Consider the following 20,601-nt stretch of genomic DNA (forward strand, 5'->3'; position numbering starts at 1 on the left):
GAATATTATATTGGATGTTTTGATTCTCAGTGCCCCGCCCCTGTCCTTCCCATGGCTTGCCTGCCTTTCTGTCCACCTCCTGATTAAGCTCATTTCATTCTGTTTATTTTTCTATTTATTTTTAAAAATTAAATCTCTCATCCATATTAACCAGTCTGTTGGTGCTTTGTTCATGTCACATTTAGGCAGCCTTGTTAGCAAGACTCCAGGCAACTAAGAAACACTGAGAGAAGGAGAGATAGTCTTCTCCTGAAGTGGGGTCCTAATATTAGGGGTGAAAGCTGAAAGATCAGAGAAGCAGAGCAGCCAGCCACTAGAGACTTCTTACCTCTATGAAATCTCAAATCAAATCGGGGGATACTGTCTCTAGGAATCCTCAGACTGAATGGGGGGGGGGCGAGATCCTGTCTCCATCCACCTTATATTCCTGTCTCCACTTCCCTATTGTGCTGGGATTAAAGGTGTGTGCTACCACTGCTCAACTCTGTTTCTAGTTTAGCCTGGTTCAATCTCCTGTAGCCCAGGGTAACCTTGAACTCCTGATCTTCCTGCTTCCTTCTCCCAAGTACTGGGATTAAAGGTGTGTGCCATCACTGCCTGGCCTCTATGGTTCACTAGTGGCTAGCTCCGCCCTCTAATCTCCAGGCAAGCTTTGTCAGAACACAAATAAAATACCAAATGGCTATCCAATACCAACCCTCTAAACTTACATACAAGTAATATTACACAGTCTGAGCAGGTTGTATGTGTGTGTGTGTGTGTGTGTGTGTGTGTGTGTGTGTGTGTGTGTATGTGTGTTATATTTTTACATTACATATAATATAATATGTAATTTTTATGTTATATATAATATTATATATAAAATATCATCATTTAATAGATATGTGTTAAAGAAAGTACACAAGAAGCCCAGATGACTGAAATTGGAGCATTTGTGGGGTAATACAAAAATCTAGTGAGTGGAAACTCCCTGGAATCTACTAGAGTGACCTGAGACATCAACCTAACCACAAAGCCTTCGACCTACAACTTTTTTCTGCCTGCAAGATGTCCTGGAGTAAAGGTGGTACAGAACTTGTGGGAGGGGCCAACCAATGACTGGTCCAACTTGAGGACCACACCACAAGAGGGAGCCCATGCCTGACACTGCCTGGATAGCCAGGAACCAGAGGCAGGACAGCCTAGAGACCAAGGATAAAATCAGACACATTTAGAAGGGAAAAAAAAGTCAATGAAATGATTCCTAATGATATTCTGCTATACTCACAGATCGGTGCCTAGTCCAGCTGTCATCAGAAAGGCTTCATCCACCAACTGATGGAGCAGATGTGGAGACCCACAGCCAAACATTAGGGGAACTTGGGGAACACCAAACAAGGGGGAGGAAGGGTTGTAGGAGCCAGAGGGGTCAAGGACACCAAGAGAACACAGCCCACAGAACCAACTAAGCAGGGCTCATAGAGACCTAACCTACAATCACAGACCCTGTTTGGGTCTGAGCTAGATCCTCTGCATATGTGTTATGGTTGTGAAATTTGTGGTCCTTGTGGGACCCTAGCAGCGGAAATGGGGATGTTTCTGACTCTTTTGCCTGCTCTTGGGACCCCTTTCCTCCTACTAGGTTGCCTTGTCCAGCCTCGATGTGAGGGTTTGTGCCTGGTCTTGTTGTAACTTGTTGTACCATGTTCTGTTGATATCCCTGGGAGGCCTGCTCTTTTCTCAAGGGAAAAGAAGGAGGAGTGGATCTGGGGGAGAGGGGAGGTGGGGGGGGAGAGGTAGGGAAACTGTTATTGTAATATGAGAGAGTAAAAAAAGGAAAAAATATAACATATGTAAAATTAAAGAAGAGGAGGCCATAAACTTGAAAGAGAGCAAGTGCAGGGGCACATGGGAAGATTTGGAGAGAGGAAAGGGAAGGGGAAATGATGTAATTATATCATAATTTCAAAATATACACTTTTAATTATTAAGAGAACAATGTAGTTATATATGTATCAGACTAAACAATTTTAAATTACTTTTTATGTATTAAAAATAGCTAATGATTGATAATTTCACAAAATTCAAATTTACTCCCTAGTAGGTATCCCTAAACAACAATTGCAGAAAAAATTCTAACCCCAAACTAAATATCACTAAAAGAAATAAAAATTAGTGAACCTGCAATATGGTTCGGTGAATAGGGGCTTGTGCCAAGTCTGGCAATCTGAGACCCATTCCTGGAACTCACATGGTAAAAAGAGAGAACCAGCTTCCACAAGTTGTCCTCTGACCTCCACATGTATGCTATGGCACACACGTATGCATATACACAAGTACACACACACACATACACACATGCACACATGCATACCCATGAATAAATAAATAAAGTTAACTGGGAACACAGGCAGGTGGAAGCCATGGGTTTAACAGTGGGCTGGGATGAGTGTGTTTTCAACAGCAGAGGACAGAGGGATTCCTAAGAGTTGGCCAACTAGAAGAGCTCACAGTTTTTGGCCTGAGGCAAAATTCTGAAGAAACATGCTTAGGTCCCTGAAAGAGAGCATCATTGTGTGGACTAAAGGAAGGACATTGTGATGTGCTTCCATCTACAACCTCCTCTCTTCCCTTTGGGAGTTTTTCCATCTTAGAGCGTTGATAAAGATTAGTAGCATCTCCCATGATATTTCCCTTATGTCCATCTTCTGCCATGCAAGTATTAACCAAACCTGGCCCAACCTAGCCTCTTAGACTAGAATAGCTCAGGTGTTGTGGGTGCAGACCTTGAGTTCTCTTCTGTTCCTCCTCACTTCTCCATACATGTGCTGGAGACAGGGTTTAGGGATGAGTAGGGAACTCACCTACATTGAGGACTCCTTAAGGGAACTCACATTATATGAATTTGTTAGCAGGTCACACCATGGATGTCAGTGACCACTCAAGGGTTGCCTCTGTGCAGCCCATTCAGAGTCTTGAAGTTGTAGAACCTCCATCATTTGCCTCCAAGTTATAAGCTACAACAATGTGCTTTCAAGACACCATTCCTATTGGTCCGCTTTCTAAGAATGTCCCTCCTTCCCTCCCCCTTTGCCATGTGAGGAATGAATGACAGCTCATCCAGATCCAGATTCCTGATCCAGTCTTGAGGGAACAGTTGTCCTTACCAACATGCTATTTTCCTTTGCTTGATGTTCAATTGTTTATAATTTTGGGTTTTGTTCTCCATCACAGAATCGATGAAGAAAGGAAAATTCAAAATTGTGTCAACTATTAAAACAAAGAGAAATTAATTTCCACATTGTTTGCTGATAATTGTTTGTACTGCATTTGTGGCAATAAAATAATATCCAAAATTGTATTACAAAAGAGGATGTAAACAATCTCATCTGTGTACCAAAATATGCATGAATTATGTATAATAGAAGCATGTTTGCATAGGCATGGAAAGCATTTGAAAGGATGCCCATCTGTTTTTCCCAGGAAATGGGATTGAGTGTGTTGGAAAGATTAGGGACTTTCACAATATTAATCATTTCTTCACTGCTTGATTTTCTTTTAAAACAGATTCATTGTTTAAGTGAGTAAACAAGCAGGCCCATCTCACACTGGGTGTTGAAAATTTCTAGTTCATTCAAGGTCAGATACATCTCCACTGGAAAGTATTTGTCATACTACACAGTGGCCTCTTGAAGGCCAAATGCAGTTAATGCATTAGGAATCAGAATTAGTAATTTTGGGTAGGCAGATTTTTCACTTATGTTTTCGGAAACAAAATGATGCTCAAGAAAAATTCACAAAAGGTAAAAGTTATAAATGTAACACGTGACTTCCCTGTGGTAAGAAAGAAGTGGCCACTTGCCAGCATGGTGCCTTTATCAGGAGAAAGCAGAGCCTTACCTGACCTTCCTGCCTCCCCCTCCTCTCTCACACCTTCCCTCCAGAGCTGGAAAAGCTATTTTGGCTTGTGGTTTCAGCTCATCATAGCAGGAGGACCTGGCTGAGGCAGCTCAGTCCATGGTGGTGGGTTTGTGTCTTGGAGGTTGTTCACATCATGGTAGACCAGAGGGCAGAGGCCAAGTGTAACATCAAAAAATGGCCCCACTCCCACATACTAAAGGTCCTATAGCCTCTCCAACACCACCACCCACTGGAGAATAATGTTTAAAATATGAGTCTCTGGGAGATGTTTCCATTTCAAACCACAACACCTTTCCCTTTTCTAGCTTACTAGTCTACCTAACTATTCCCATTTTTCACTTTTTATTTTTATTTGTGTGTATGTGCATATCTTTATGAACACACATATGAGCAGCTACCCTGAGAGACAAGAAGAGGCTGTTGATCCCCTGGCTCTGGAGTGACATATGGTTGTGAGTTGCCCAACATGGGTGCTAGGAACCACACTCTGGTCATAGTCTTTTTAAAATGCTATATTTTTCTTTTATCTCAACATATGTTTGAGGTTTACCTTTTAAACCCCAAAATGTCAAAATTTCAATTAAAGAGATGCTGTTTAATGAAGAATTCAGGAGATCTTTTTGTAACAATCAACAGAGTTTTTAGGCAGCAGTTCTAATGATACCAACCAGAGCTCACTGGAGACTATTGCCAGGGTCAAAAGCGGAAAACAGGGCCTGAGATTGGTGAAGGTGGAGCATCTTAACTCTCAGGACTCAATTGTTGAGAATAAAGTTGATAGAAGGTCTTTTCAAACAGTAACAACAGTGTACACTTTGTACAGACCAGACACTGGACTAAGGAACTTTCATATGACATCTCATCCCACCTCTGGAATACATGTCTGCAGCTCAGTCCATCATGGTGAGAAGGCACAGCAGAGGAGCTAAGTTCACATCACAGCAGGCTAGGAAGCAGAGACAGGGGAAGTCTGGTGCTCCCCTCCATCCCACTCCTTGTAACAATGCCATCTACACTGAGGATGGGTCTTTCCCCAGCAGCCAGTCTCCTCTGGAACCAAGGGCACACACAAAGGTATACCTTCTAGGTGGCACTAAACCTTCTCACACTGACTGCTGTGGGATGTCTTTCTGTACACTGTGAATATGCTCTGATTGGTTGATAAATAAAGCCATTTGGCCTATGGCAGGGCAGGATGGAGTCAGGTGGGTGAGATCCAAGGGAGATAGTGAAAGGAGAAAGGAGAGGCAGGAGAGACGCCATCCCTCCACCCAGGGAGCAGCGTGTAATGACACACAGGTAAAGCCATGGACCATGGTGACATACACATTAATAGAAATGGGCTGAGTTTAGTTATAAGAGCTAGCTAGCAAGAAGCTTGAGCCATAGGCCATACCCATACAGATTGTAATTAATATAAGACTCTGTATGTTTATTTGGGTCCAAGGGGCTGCAGGACTGGGCAGGACATAGGAAAACTTCAAGCTACAGTTGACAGTGAGATTACCCTTTACAGTCTTCTTAGGAAAGAAATTAGAATTTTACTGATCACAAATATAAACAGTCTTCTGATGGGGTTTAGTGGGATTAAAACTTGTCCTACAAGACCATCACCTGCCACCCAGCTGAAGAGTCAGTCAAGAGTCTGATGACTTTTCTTCCAAGAGTCAGTCTAGCCATAATAACTCCACATTGTTTCTGTAATCTACCCTTACTAAAACAGTCTCCAACTGGCTAGTCAGTGTTTGTAAATTTGGACACACATTTACTTATAACCAAGTTGCTTAAAGGGCTTTTTGTATTTTTTTTTTTATACATTTTTCTATGTTATACTATGTTTTAACATTAATTTCTAAAATAGTGCATTTATTTTCATGGTTCATTTTTAGTTGCATGAACCTCTCTGCCCTCCATCTTCTCTTCCCCCACCAGTAACCTCCTGAGTCCCCAGCCCCCTCCCCAACCTTAGAGTGTGACCAGCAGTGACCTCTTAAGTCCTCAGCCCCCTCCCTGACCTCAGAATGTGACCAGCAGTGAACTCTTAAGTCCCCAGTCCCCTCCCCAACCTCAGAGTGTGACCAGCAGAAAACTCTTAAGTCCTCAGCCCCCTCCCTGACCTCAGAGTGTAACCAGCAGTGAACTCTTAAGTCCAGGTGTCATCTCTGGTCTCATAACATGACCATCAAGGGGACTTTAAGTCCCCAGGGCCCTTCATAGCCTCAAAATATAATCAGCAACCTGGAAAATCTTTGAATGATGTAGCGATTGCAACATCTCTATTTAATATGTAATAAGTGTGGATAGAGCCAGAATATGAAGGCATTTTTAATTACTCCAAAACTCCAAGATTCTGACTACTCTGCTTTACTTCCTCACTCTGCAGATTGACCCCATGCTTCATTCTGGTCTCAGAGTACAGTGTTTAATTGTCAACCTAAGTGCCCATGAGCTCCACTCTCCTGGAGTCTGCTGGTCAGGATGATAACCGAGACCTGACTCTTTGACTCTGGTGATAGGAGCTTCAGTGGGGAGAATCAGCTGGACTTGCAGCCTAGATATTCTATCCCTGTAGCTCATCCTTCACCCAGAGACTACCCCACCCCATAACTGCCCTGCTTCCATCACTGGCCTCGAAAGGGTAGGCATCTCTTTTCAATGGAGAGTTTTCAGTGGAGAGCCTTGTACCCTGTCCTAGTGAGTTTCCCTGACTTTACACTCGGAGTTGCTCAAGGTCTTGGAGCAGTTAGACAACACATAGAGGAGGATGTCTGTGCTTGACACGTCATGTGTGACAGCTGCTCCTGGATTAGTCTTCAGTAAGTGACCCTATAGATGGGAGTCCCCTACAGGACACGAATATGGGCATCTGAACTTGCCATCCATCAAGGTGCTCATGCATGCTCAAATTACTTAAGTTACAACCCCGAAATGAGGACATTGCTTATCTTCTCAGGGATCACCTACATTGCACAGGAATCTCTCACCATGAACTCCAGGGACACTTCAGTTCTACTCTAAATGCCAGTGGAGCGTAAAACACAGTGGAGCCCCATTCAGAAAGATCTGCTCATTCAATCATTCCTTTATGCCTTCATTCATCAAATCCAGGTTGCTTACTCCCTTCCCCTCTTCCTTCTTTCCATGATAATTCAGAAACACTTACCTTACTTCCACTTTACCTGCACGCCTCTTACTCTCTTGGTGAAGGTCTTAGCTTCACTGCCCCTTCCTTCAGAAAGCCTCCAAGACTCCCTGAAGCACATTGCTCTTCATGTGTTGTAGTGCCTAACCTTATGTTAATGGCTTCTCTCATTGTTCTCCTCTGTTACCAGATTCATGTATAAGCTCTGTGAGTAGGCAAATCTTGTCTACTTCATTGGCCATTATAGCTTAAAGAAGGTATTGCATAAATGTATTGAATAAATTGATTGTAACCCATAATATAGTGTACATGGAAGACCATTGGCAAATGTTGGTGAGATTACATGAAGTGCTTAGATTGGATCATATATTTGAGGTTGCTGTTCTATCAGCCATGAAGAGCTTTGAAAACCATGTTATATAATTGATCCTAATCTATTTCCTCTCTTTTGTCCTAAAAGGAAAGAGTCTGAGTACAATGATTTACTTCCTTTATTCTAATTACGTATCATGTTTCTGTAAGAGTATTTAGTTATGTTGACTAAAGAGTCTATTGAAATAATTGGACAGTGAGGTAGATAATAAAACTTTATATCTTATTTCTTACTGTTCACTTCCTTGTCTGTCTATGAACTAAGATGTTAAAAGATGGGCCATTCTCTAAAATTCTTAGGTGCATTATAATTTTCAACTGCATGTAATATTCTCATTTTAACCGTTATTGGAATCTATGAGGGAAGAGGCACAACCTCATTGAAGTGTCATTTTGCAAATTGTTGTTGACTGTAGATTGACTACCAGGCTATCTGCACTCATTTCACACTTAATTAGAAAGAATTCCTGCCAGGCCATAATAGATTCACAGTAAAGTGTTCATAATGGGGAAGACTGAAATTATAAATTCCCCTGCATATCATAAGTCACGTTCTGATCACCTTAACTTGTAACGCTGTGATTTCCAGAAGAACAATAGCATATAGCATTTCTTTTTCCCCCCCTCAGGAGGAAGGTGAATCAGACTGTGTATCACTTCCTTCTGAATGCTATTAATCCAGAGTGGAATGTGGGAAGCAATATAGGTCATCTCTTGTAAGCAAGTTTATTCTGGTCTTTGCATGTAGATCCTCTGACACTAAAAAGAAGCACTTAAGAGATTTAATCCTCCTTTACATCTGTTCCATAAACTCTATTTCTAATCTGCTAATATTGAGGGCCTCACTGTTTACTAACCAAGATGTTCTTCACAGGACTGCATGCCCACTGAATTGCTTTTATGGAAAAGTCAAGCTACACACTTTGAATGGAGGACACAGAATGATAAGAAGCTAATCACAAGAATGTCTAAGGACAAACTCCAGGCAACCTTGCGTCGGAGGTCATCCTTTACTTAAAAGCATTTAACGGTGTCAGTCGTGCAGTGTTGAAGAAACAACACAGATTGCTCAGAGTAAGATGGATATGTATATGTATAGACATGCACACTAGCCCAGATTCTGAGCAGGAAGTAGCTCTTATCACCAAAGTCCTTCCACATCCCTCTCCCATGAGGTCAGAGCAGGATGCTGATCTAAGATAGAGCAGCTGGCAGAAAGAACAGAGGCGAGACCTCACGTTCAGTCAAAGAAACTTACGAAACTGAGGAAAGAAACAAACGATAGCCTTTGAGCACTGTGCAAGCAACAGCAGCATATGCAGAGCAGAGGGAATAGCCTCCTACACTGCATCCCTTGGCATGACTAAGATGTTCGGGAAACAGTCACGGTGTGGAGGCTTTTGTTTCATTTTTAACTTTCAAAAAATTGACAGAAGCTGGGCATGGTGGTCCATGCCTGCAATCCTAAGAAATACATAACTGTGTATGCTTATAATTTTAAAATTTATTTTTATGTATATGTGATTGAGCTGGAATGAATGTATATACACGATGCATATGCAAGAACTCACTGGGGCCAGAGGAAGTCATTGGCTTACCTAGAATTGAAGTTACTGGTTGTGAGCCTCCATGTGAGTGCTAGGAAACAACTCAGGTCCTCTACAAGAGTAGCCAGTGCTCTTAACCACTGAGGTACCCCTCCAGTATCCATGGTTATCATGTTTATGGCAACAGTATTTAATATCTACTCTCTTGTACTTTCTGAGGCTGTCACATCACTAACCAAGATTTTCTTGCTATAAAAAAGATCTCTTGAAATTTATGCCCAAGGTCATGCATCTTTCGGCTACTATTTCCCCAACTTTCCCCTCCCACAACCATCCTAGCCTCTCACTATCATTCTATTCTCTGTCATAAACCATCAGGAATACACAAGTCAAATTTCATGAAGTATCACCTTACCTCAGTTAGAATGATTATCTTCAGAAAAGCAAAACACAATGATTGGTTCTTTTTTTTTTTTTTTAATCTCTTTACTCCTAAGTAAATACACAAGAGGGCTTATTCTTACTTATAAATGCCCAGCCTTAGCTTGGCTTATTTCTAGCCAGCTTTCCTTAACTTAAATTATTCCATCTACCTTTTGCGTTTATCTTTCTCTATTTCTGTATATCTTTTCTTTTTTTCTTATTCCATGTCTGGCTGTGTGGCTGGCCCCTGAAGTCCTCCTTCTCTCACTCCTCAGTCTCCCCTCCCAGATTCTCCTATTTATTCTCTCTGCCTGACAGCCCTGCCTATTTCTTCTCCTGCCTTGCTATTGGCCATTCAGCTTTTTAATAGACCAATCAGGTGTTTTAGACAGGCAAAGCAACACAGCTTCACAGAGTTAAACAGATGCAACATAAAAGACTGCAACACATCTTTGCATCATTAAACAAATGCTCCACAGCATAAACAAGTGTAACATATGTTAAAATAATATTACACACACTGTAAGGATGTGCACAACAGGAGATCTTACACACTGTTGGTGGGAATGTAAATTATCATAGCCATCATATAAAACAGTATTGAGGCTCCTCAAAGAACTAAAACTAGAACTACCATGTAATCTATCAACTCTGCTACTAAATATAGATCCCAAGGAAGTGAACCAGAATATTGGGAAGATAACTACACCCCCATGTTCATGGCAGCAATATCTTCAATAACCAAGATATGGGGTCAATAATAACTAACAATGGATGAGCAGATAAAGAAAATGTGCTGCACATACCCAAGAGAATACTATTCAGACTAGTACCCAGCCTTGCTTATTTCATTATAATAATGGAAAACAGATTAACACAGAGAGACACATAGTAAAGTTTCAGTGTCTATGGGCACTACAACTTGTCCTGTGGTGCAAAAAAACAACTGAGTGCAGAACTGTTCCCCAAAGGGCTTTCTCTGTTGGTAGTCTCTAACTGTTTGATACGTCTATATGCCTGAGTAGAGGAGTCATGACCACAGGTAGTTACTGAGCACCTAAATACAGCTAGTGGGACCTGAGAACTGAATTTCAAACAATATCCTAAATATAAACTACTCAAGGAAACACCTATGATCTACACAACATGAAAAGTGAAAGAATGCCAAAAAAGAAAAAAGCCAAATAAAGAACTTATTTTAAAATAAAGTCATAAAATCTATTTAATTAAATCTAATAAGAAGTAACAGAAAGCAGTGTTTCAGTTCAAAACATTGATTCACATAAGTACATCTTTAACATTTCTATGATTATACTTATAAAATATAAAGTACTTATATGAATAATATTTGAGCTATGTTAATAACAATTTTGGAAAAACTGTAATTATTATTTAGATCAGCAAAAATTATTGATCTTATAAATTCAAAGGCTATAATCATACCAGATTAATAAAGATTAAGTAGAAATAATTGTTTTTAATCACAAATTTCAACTTAAAAAAGTGAAGGTATAAGATAAAAATTCAGCACAAAACAACCATGAAGAGCTGATCAAAAGTGAAATTAATTTTTCAATGTAAAAACAAAGAAAAGATGGGGCAATAGACAGAGTCCAGTTGGGAGGAGAGAACAGTTAGGCAGAGAAAGAGCAAGAGTGAGGGGAAGAAGACAACAAACATTCATCTACAAATTTTGTTTGTTTGAGAGAGGGTATTACTGTGCAGTCCTGTCCTGGAACTCACTATGTAGGACAGGCTGGTTTCTAACTCGCTGAGATCCACCTGCCTCTCTCGGTCTGTCAAGTGCTGGGATTAAAAATGTGTGCCACCACCGTTTCATCCATTAGCTTAAAAGCTGTTAGCATTTGGAGGAAGCCATAGAGGTCTCCTTAGGAACTTAGACACCATTACTACTTTTGAATAGAAAATCCCAAGACAAAAAGATTACAGTTCCTATGAAACCGCTGTAATAGGAAGCCACCAGGATCTGGCACAATCTGTATAGGTCACCTGAGCTCACCATCACAACCAGGAATCCCACTCCTATGGTGTGTGGTTGGTTTTAACTGTCAACTTGACACAATCTAGAATCACCGGAGGAATGAGTCTCAATAAGGGATTGATAGACTTGGTTGGCCTGTAGTTGTGTCTGGACAGAATTATCTTGATCTCGTTAATTGACATGGGAAGACTTGCCCACCCACTGTGTGTGGCACTATCCCCTAAGTAGGGGTCCTGCCTGTACAAGAGTGGGGGAAGCGAGCTGATCACTGGCATTCATCTTGCTTCTCTGCTTCTTTATTGCAGATGCTGACTTACTGTCCTCTCCACCTGTTGTGACTTCCCAGCCATGATGGACTATAACCTGGAATTGTAAGCCAAACAAAGCCTTCTCTCTGGTTCCTTTTGCTGGGGTATTTTATCACAGCAACAGGACAATACACTAAGACACGACAACTCAGACATGTTCTATCAACATGACTAAAAACTATAGAGTGGAGTTCACTTTGTTATGAGAATTTGTGACATGGTTTGGGTTTGAAGCAGAGAAAGAAGGCTCTTCAGTTCTCAGATAACAAAAGTTTTCCTTGTCAGTTCTGAAAGATCAAAGGTTGAATGAAATTTATAACAAATCTAGTGTTGAGAAACGATTTTAAGTTGTGTCAAATTTATTGTATAAAAAAGAACACATTAGAATGTGTAGCATGGGTGATCAATAAACCAACCAATAAACAGTTGGTTGGTTTTCTCATACTTGTGCAAATTCAGAGAACTCACTGAACCTTCCCTAAGGCCCAAAGTTTGGGTGGTCTAAGCATATTAAAGGATTTCCAAATCAAACGGCAGGCCATGGCCATTCAGAAGCAGATACCATGAGTTTCATAAACTGCTCTCCAGTTGCACAGGAGAGTGTGATCCTGCTGCCTGTGTCATCCATGTTCTCCCCCAAGCCATCTTCAGCTCTCATCATCTATTTGATGTTAAGGATATAAAGATGTGGCCTGGCTAGTTTCTAACTAAAACTATTTAAAAGATGAATAAAATATAAACAAACAAACAATAACTACCATCTTAAATACAGGGTGAGCTGAGAAGAAAGTATGAAATCTTCAGATTAAAACCGAAGCCAAGTCAGGCATGCAGAATCAAAGACAGAGACATGTTTGGTCCAAATGCAAGCCTGATGTTCAGTGTCTTGCAGGCTTAGAGGAGACACAGGATAACCAGAGCCCAAGTGTGATATGATTTAATAATAAAAAACAAAAACAACATAAAAAACAAAAACAACAACAACAAAAAAACCTTCTATGAACTCTATGCCCTAATGCTTATATCCATAGGAAAATATCCATGTTCTCTGTCCCTTCCAGGGTATAGTAAGGAGAAGGACTATCTGGAGTCACTAGGTTTAATGAGAAATATCTCTCTGTGAATTGGTGATCACACTGGCCTCTGTGAAGCCACCACAACACCAATTCATAAAATCTATGCCATCAAAGCATTCCAAATTCAGGTCTGGAGAGATGATTCAACAGTTAAGAGCACTTGCTGCTCTTCTAGAGGACCCAGGTTAAGTTCCCAGCAGTCACCTTGTGAGGCTTACTTAATTCTAGCTCCAGGGTACCCAATACCTTCTTCTTGCCTTTGAGGGCACACACATGCACATGGCATAGACACACAGGACCACAATATACATAAATAAAAATAAATGTATTTTTAAATGTCACTCAAAAGAGTGGTCCCAGGCTGATAGTCATACCAGCTGCATAGAATACCAAATATTCCTTCATCCTAAAGCAGGTAAATAAGATATAACCAAAGAGAAACAGTAAATTTGAAAATGAGGGAAAACAACTTAAAGAAGAGCAGAAAAGAGTCACCTTTGCAGAAAAAATGGGAAGAAGTAGAAATTATTATATTAAGTGAAATAAGCCAGATTCAGAAAGACAAAGGTGATGTGTGTGTGTGTGTGTGTGTGTGTGTGTGTGTGTGTGTGTGTGTGTGTCTAGCTAGAGAGGGGATCATGAAATGACTCAAAGAGGTTTTAAAGGACAAAGTGGGAGGGGTAACAGAGTACACATAGCTTGGAAGCAGAGCAGGGGCTCCCTGAGGGACTGAGGGACCAGGGTAACCAGCAGGACGTGGGCAAGGAACTGATGGAAAGGTCAGCAAAAACAAAGTGTGCATAGAAGCGTCTTCATGAAATCCATTACGTTTGTGTGTGTGTGTGTGTGTGTGTGTGTGTGTGTGTGTGTGTGTGTATGTTTAATTTTAAAAAACTAAAGGGAGAAGATGGAGAGACAGGAAGCATGAGCATTTAAAAATCAGGGAAGCAATAAGAAAGGCAGAATATAGGGTTGATGTAGGCACAAGAGAGAGAAATAACCAGGTATAAGCAACATGCAAAGAGAACAGCTCAGAGGTTATAGTCTAAAAAATTCACTTCAAAACTCCCAACTATAAACATAGAGCAGGGAGAATGCAGAAAAATGTCTTATTGTATACAGCAAAATAAAAACCAACAGAATGTGTGTTTCTATGAACATACACTACAGACTCCCAAAGAGAAAAGTCAGAGCTTCCCAAGGAGCTCTGACACTTGGCTCAGGTCCCAATAGACACCGTGGATGCCTGAAAACAACAAATATGTGCTAAGAGAGCAGGACAGTGACAATGGAGGGGTCAAAACCTAGCTATAGCATCTTCCAGGAATGAGAGGGCAGAGGGGAGAGAGAGATCTTTCAAACAGAGACAGTTTGTTCCATTTAGATATTTGGCAAGAAAAATTCTAAAGGATAGTCTTCGGGCAAAACAAAATGACTCGAGACAGAAAGTCTGAGGTAAACAAAAGGATTCGGCATCTGCAAATGTGGGGAATTTCGGGCTAATGCTGAAGGAATGAGGCATAATTAAAATGCTCCATGGAGCCATAAAACATAACAGAACTAAAATGCTCAACAATGGGTGTACGAGGAATGAAATTCTCTGAATGTCAGTTTGGGGGAGTAAGTGAATAACAACCTACTTGGGAAGGCAGTGTGTATATAACTTCCAAATTAAAGGAAAAAAGAAAGAATGGGAGAGTTATTATAATTCCACAAGAAGATGTGAACAGGGAAGAAATGAAGTATAGGATGTAGAAAACAAAAATAAGCCGGAAAAAAACATGAATCTAAATCATTAATTAGGGAATGTTTATGGACTTAGCTTTTTGTTTCCACAACAGCACTGTAAGGGCGTGTTTATAAAGGATAACCATGTCCTTCTGACATTGATCAATGATTAACATTGACTGGATGAAAAAAAACGATAAGCCAGATAAATATTAACCAAAAGAAAACTAAGAGAACTATCTCAATACCACCCCATAGACTTAGTGCTTCCGATGTCACCAATGTAAGCTTCCTTTTTCCTACTGGGAAACGTCAGCAGAAAGTTTCCCATGAATCACATACTTCATATTTTTTAAATTCCTAATTCCTAAGCTATTATTCATCTACTTATGCATGTGTATGTGTTTGCATGTGCGCATTTGTATGTGGAGGTTAGAGGTTGACATTGGCTGTCCACTTCAAAAACTTACCACCTTATTCTGTGAGACAGGGTCTCTCATTGACTGGGATAGACCAGCTGGCCACTGGGTCCCAGGGATCCTCCTGTCTCCATCTCCCCTGGGCTGAGATCACAGATATGCCTGCTGCACTCCACATGTTATTTTCACGTGGGTACTGGCAATTAAATACAGGTCTCCACGCTTGCAGGGCAGGCACTGTACCTACCATCTGAGCCATCTCCCAGGCTCATGTCTTCATATTCATTCTCTAACAGCCTTAGACAGCACAACATCTGGAGGAAATTCTAGCATCTCAGACATGAATTCATAGTCTTACTTGTCTTTAAAAGAATTTATTTAGCATTTATGCTAGGAAAAGTCTTTTGTGAGGGGAAAAAAGTTGTCTTCCTTCCTGAACATGGCACTTAACTCTGTAACTACTTGGTCCTGTAGCATCCCCCACTCATCCCCCTCCTATCTCCTTATTCCACTTCCAATGAAAACATGGCTGATTTATTTTAATGGTGCTAGTCATTCCTATATCGCTGTCTCCAGACATTCCACTTGGGTTCCAGGGTACTCCCTACATTAAGTCCTTGTTTTGTGGAACCTGGCATTTACTGATGGTCCAGCCCTCCCATCAGGTGTCAGTGGATTTTCAGGTGAAAACACAATTAACTTTTGATGAGCCTCCAGTGGTTTCAGGGTATTTTAAATGCCAACTGTGACTTAATTAAAGCTTTACATTTTTGTATATGGTTCACCTGAAAAGTCAGCTTCCTGTGCTGTTGGATGTCCCATGAAATCGACTTGGAAGTGGCTCTGACTACTCTCTTCCCACTCCTTACCCTGTTTTACTCAGAGGTCAGAGAGTCTAGACTCTAGTTTCAGTCCATGGACACTCGTCTCCTTACTTTGGGTTTAGGCGAGGCCAAGAATCTCTATAATCACCATGGGGAGAGCATGGAGGAGGGCTGTTCGCCTCATGAGGGAGAGGGAGGAAGAGGGAGGTAGAAAGGGGGGAGGGGGGAGGAGGAGAGAGAGGGAGATAGAGAGAGAGGGAGGAGGGGGAGAGGGGAAGTTAAGAAAGAGAAGGAGGCACGGGAGAGATGGCTCAGAGGTTAAGAATACTTACTGGCTGCTCTTCCAGAGGTCCTGAGTTCAAGTCCCAGCAATCACATGGTGGCTCACAACCATCTATAATGAGATCTGGTGCCCTCTTCTGGAGTGCAGGCATACCTGCAGACAGAACACTGTATACATAAGAGAGAGAAGGGGGCAGGAGGGGGAGGTTGGAGGGGGAGGGGAGAAGAGGAAAAGGGAGAAGAGGAGCAGGAGGGGGGGGTCTCTGATACTCTGTCAAGGAAGACACTGACAGATGGTGCACACCTTAGGATCAGAGCCTCAAGAGATCATATTAGGAAAAACAAGGAAAACTTCTTACCACATCAAACTCTGAAGTTAGTTGCAGAGAGGAGAGATCTATGTACTCTCACCAAAGAACCAGAAGCAGAAGGCCATCTCGAATTATTTCCAGATATGGCACGCCTTCCAAAAGGCATAAATGGACTATTGATTTCTGCTGCGGGGAATGAAGTCTCTTTTCTCCCTTTTAATTTTCTAATTTGCTATTTTTAGAACAGCCTAGTGTCTCATAAGAGTTCTGCTCCAATGTTGCAAGGTAGTAGAAAAGACCTGAGCCAAACGGGGTCCAGAGAGTCACATGTTTTGAAAGCAGTATCAGGCGAGATACTAACCCAGTCCATATTCTGAATCAGCACCATCAGAAGCAGAACTTTTCACGTTTTAAAGATTTCAATTATCAACTCATTTTGTTGGGATTACACGTGGGGAATTCCCACAAGACCTCATTTTACAATTCACCTCTCCAGAGAAGATTTGCATTGTGTTTACATTTTCTAAACATCTAGGAGCTAGTGTGTGATGAATTTAGACATCTGGTTTTAATTTACAAGTAATTGATATTTTTGTACTTTGTGGATGATTTTGAGGGTATTGTTCTATAATCAGATAAGATGGTCCATAAATGTGTACCTTAGGATTTATTGGTTGTTTTGGGTAGGCAAGTAATGATTTCCTTTCACAACTGTCTTATATTAGTAGAAAAGAATTTGTATTTCTGTTTGTAGTATGTAGACATAACTATATACCTAATTTTTAACAGGCTTGCTGACTGAATTATTTGATAAATCTACATCATTACTTACAGTTCAATGATAATACATATTGTATAATATATATTATATATATTGTTCTAGTTTTTTTTCTTCAGTTGTGATAAAACATTTAGACAGAAAGCAACTAAGGGGAGGTAAAGATTTATCTGATCTGCACTTCCATCGTTAAGGAAAATGAGGGCAAAAACTCAAGCAGAAACTGTGGAGGAATGCTGCTTGCCATCTCATTCACCAGCCACGCTTAGCTGGCTTTCCTACACACTCCAGGACCACCCGCTCAGGGAATGGCACCACCCACAGGGGGCTAGACCTGCCACTTCAGTAAATTGTCAAGATATGTGCACTGGCCAAACTGACGGGGAAATTCCCTCAGTTGAGATCCCTTTTCAGGAGACTCTAGGCTGTGTCAAGTTCACAGTCAAAGCTAGGGAGGGCAAGATGTATGAAGTCTCTTCTAGGACTTTAGATTTTATAAAGTCTCTTTGTGGTTTTCCTTTATATTTATTTTACCTTTTATGTTACCTGCCATGTTACTTAGAGAGATACAATGTATCACTCCCACCTCTTTTTGTAGATTCTATCTTTTATTATTTTTTCACAGGTCTCAACATCTCAGATTCTCCTTTATTTGGTTTTGTGTTTCTGTATCTGCTTTTCCTTTTCTTTGTTCTATTTTGCTTAAAATATTTTTGCTGTATTACTTATTTTCTACCCTTCTTGATTATTTCATTTTAGTTGAACTTATTTTTGACAACATATAGCTAGAATTTATAAAATTCCAAGTTGCTAGTTTTTTATAAAAGAAAGGATCCTTCCCTTCCTTTGTTATTAGTATATTTTATGTTTACAGTCTGTTTCATTGTTCATCCTTATATATTTTCTTAATTTGCTTTATTACTATTTTTTAAAAATCTATCTTAGCTATAGAAATTAGCTATATAATGTATTTGACCTGTCTCTCCATTTGTTTTTCAACTAATAGCATTCTGGTTTGTAAGTCACACCACCATCCATAGAGGGTTGTGTGTGTGTGTGTGTGTGTGTGTGTGTGTGTGTGTGTGTGTAAACTGGTCTTAACAGTCCTCATATCAATAACTGTATTGATCTGTACTCTACACCACCAACTCAACCAAAGTAAAGGCTTCCTATTCCAGTCATCCCTTTTTTGAAGGTTATTGACTGCTCTTTTTGTATTTTGGTTGTGCTTTGTTTTTTTTTTTGTTTGTTTTTGTTTTGTTTTGTTGAGACCATGGCGACCTCACACTCACTATGTAGCTGAGGTTGGTTTCAAACTCCTGATCTCCCTCCAGCTTCCAGTCTAGGATTGCATATGTGACCTTTTGTCAACTTCTAAAAACTTGAACACAAAACAAAGGACCCAGAATTGTGAGACTCCCTAGGTGGTCTTCAGTCCCTGCCTGTACCCGATTTAAGACTTATTTACAGCTGGACTCCTAACCCAAATACTCGATCCATAGTCACTAACCAGTTCTCAGCGCCAGGGAACCCAGCTCTTGCTCCACAGAGAGCCACTTGGCTTGGCCCTTCTGATAGGGAATTATTACCTCCCAGGACATTTCAGTGTTTCAGTGTCATCTTCAAGACTTAATTACATGTTTACAAGAACATTGCTCACTGCTGTTTTGTTTCCTCTTCTCTTATTCTGTGATCTAGGTTGTCCTTACATTTTGTTTGGCTGCAATAATTTCTCCATTTTTATAAGAGTGTGTCGTATTAAATGGGATGGGGTCTAGTGTGTTTGAAAGTAGTTTTCTTTGGTTCTCCCATTTATGTGATATGACTCCCATTTTCTCAACCTTTTGCAGACTTTTCTGTTTCTGGTTTCCATAAATACATCTATAAATACAAAGCAGGACCCACTGTTGGTCCCATTCTCTTTGTTCAACAGCCTTTTCTCTGCATGGAGGAAGCTGAGTAATACTTCTCTTTCTTCTTGGACTTAAGAAGATCCATTTGAATGAGCCCAATTTCTTGTTATTGTCACCGGAACTGCCAGATAGTAGTTGAACCTCTTCAATCTAAGAAGACAAGGTTGCTTTTATCACAGATGGTGCTGCTTGAAAAAGGTTTGTCTTCCCTGAGACTCATGTTGAAATTTAATTGCCAACATGGCAGTGTCAAAGGTTTAGGGGGTCCTTAAGAGGTCAATAGGTCATAACCCTTGCCTCTAGATATCGAATGCTCCCTTTCAAGTATCTGCGTTTGTTATCCTTCACAAATCAGGTCATGATCAAACAAGAGTCCTCTCCACACCTGAAAACTTGCCCCTCTGCCCTGGCACCAGCTCTGGAAACCAAGCATATGCTTGGATCACCAGAACCATGAGTCAGAATTAATCCCTTTTCTTTATGAATTATTTATTCCCAAAGTGTCATATACTAACAAAAGATTAATTAAGACAACATACAACCTTATCATTATTATCACCACCACCATCATCACCACTACATCATTGTTACCCCCCCATCATCATCATCACCACTACCACCACCATCATTATCAGTACCACCATCATCATCACTACCACCACCACATCATTGTTACCACTACCACATCATCATCATCATCATCATCATCATCATCATCACCATCATTATCACCACCACCACCACCATTATCATCATTACCACCATAATCATCACCACCATCATAATAATTACCACCACAATCTGACCAGTAAGTACTTATGTTCTATATGTTCTTTTCTGTTTTTAACTTCATTATAACTTGTGTCTTCCATGACTCCTTTTTTTTTCTGTGGATAGCTCTCCATTCCTCCTCATTGTTAACTCTATTTTGTTCTTCAGATAACCTTGGTGTCCCAGTGGCTTTTAGAATCCAGGACAAGGCATTACAGTCAGGTGGGTGGATGCAGGATATGCCTGTCCTCTGCCTGGTGCCAGAGGGTCAACTTTGAAGGAGGAGAGTGGGATTGGCACCTGTGTTCTGACAAATGACTAACATCTTTCTCGTTTTTCACCTCCAGAAACATGGCAACAAAAACAAACTCAACTCACTACAGCTCAACTTTCTAAATACCATTTATGGAAGACTAATCATAGGGAGAGCTCAGTTATCCAGGAAACTTCATTTTTGTCTTCCTTGGTATTTGGAAAAGCATGGTTAAAAAATGGTGGGTAAGAAAAATGACATGAAAAAATACTCAAGAAAAATTACTATTACACACAGTCTGCTTAAATACACTAAAAATGGTTCAGCTCCTTTTCTACTAGTATCTTCAAATGTGTTAACTTACCTCATCTTCCCAATGATTTGCTCAAAATCATGGAGTAGGAAGACTCGGCTGACACCTGACTTGCTGAACGGAAAGCTCTTCCCTTTATAGTTGTACACAAGCCTCTCTGGTCCTCCCGAAGTAGTTCAGAAGTCAAAACTGCAGGAAGAACTTGTCTGCACAGTGAAGGTCTGGTTACTCTATAGTGA

The sequence above is a fragment of the Onychomys torridus genome, chromosome 9 (assembly GCF_903995425.1).
Source record: "Onychomys torridus chromosome 9, mOncTor1.1, whole genome shotgun sequence".
Classification (NCBI taxonomy): Eukaryota; Metazoa; Chordata; class Mammalia; order Rodentia; family Cricetidae; genus Onychomys; species Onychomys torridus.